The sequence below is a fragment of the Myotis brandtii genome, unplaced genomic scaffold (assembly GCF_000412655.1).
Source record: "Myotis brandtii unplaced genomic scaffold, ASM41265v1 scaffold785, whole genome shotgun sequence".
Lineage (NCBI taxonomy): Eukaryota > Metazoa > Chordata > Mammalia > Chiroptera > Vespertilionidae > Myotis > Myotis brandtii.
The window spans coordinates 1-1,090 of record NW_005371151.1 but is presented as its reverse complement, the minus strand read 5'-3'; positions in this window follow the sequence as shown (position 1 = coordinate 1,090).

The following is a 1,090-nucleotide window of genomic DNA, read 5'->3' as shown; positions in this document are numbered from 1 at the left end:
AAATATATTTTATTGATTTTTTACAGAGAGGAAAGGAGAGAGACAGAGAGCTAGAAACATCGATGAGAGAGAAACATCGATCAGCTGCCTCCTGCACATCTCCCACCGGGGATGTGCCCGAAACCCAGGTACATGCCCCCGACCGGAATCGAACCCGGGACCCTTCAGTCCGCAGGCCGACGCTCTATCCACTGAGCCAAACCGGTTTCGGCTAAAAATATTTTTAATGTTTCAATTACAGTTGATGTAAAATATTGTATTAGTTTAGGTGTACAACTCTGTGATTAGATATTCATATAACTTATACAGTGATCACCCCCATACATCTAGTACCATGTGACCTCACGTGTAGTTGGTACAATGTGATTGACTGTGTTCCCTGTCCTGTACTTTCCCTCCCCATGTCCACACTTAAGGACCATGTTATAGTTCCTCCTCCTTCACCTGCTGTGCCCAGTCCCTCCCCTGCAGCAGCCAGCAGTCTGCTCTCTGTGGCTCTGAGTCTGTGGCTGCTGTAGGATCCTGTTGGGCGGATTCCAGGCAGATCTGAGTGCTGGTTGTGGGGAGGGTGGTGGTCATTGTTCTGTGGGTGTGGGCGACGCAGGCACCGCGTTCACCTTTGAGTCTTCTTCACTGGAGGCCACGATGTTTTAAAAATGTCGATGGAACGATGAGGCTTCAGTAAAGATAATAATTTCACCTCCTTCAACCGTGTTGTTTAAAAGATAAACTGGGCCCTGACCAGAGTGGCTCAGTAGTTAGATTTTCAGCCTGCGGACTAAAGGGTCTCAGGTTCCATTCCAGTCAAGGGCACATGCCTGGATTTTGGGCTCAATCCAAAGTGTGTGGTGTGCAGGAGGCAGCAGATCAATGATTCTCACTCATCTTTCCCTCAGCGCCCATGTCAGCAGAGTGAAAAGGCAAAGATGTCCTCCATCTCCTGCAAAATGTTTTGACCCCCCACATCCCAGGAAAGGCTTTCAGATACTTCAGGGTTTCACAGACCACACTTTGAGAAAGGTAGTTCTGGATAAACCAGGGGGTGTCTCCCAACCTACCCCTGACTTGGCCTCCTCTTCTCTTCCCAGAA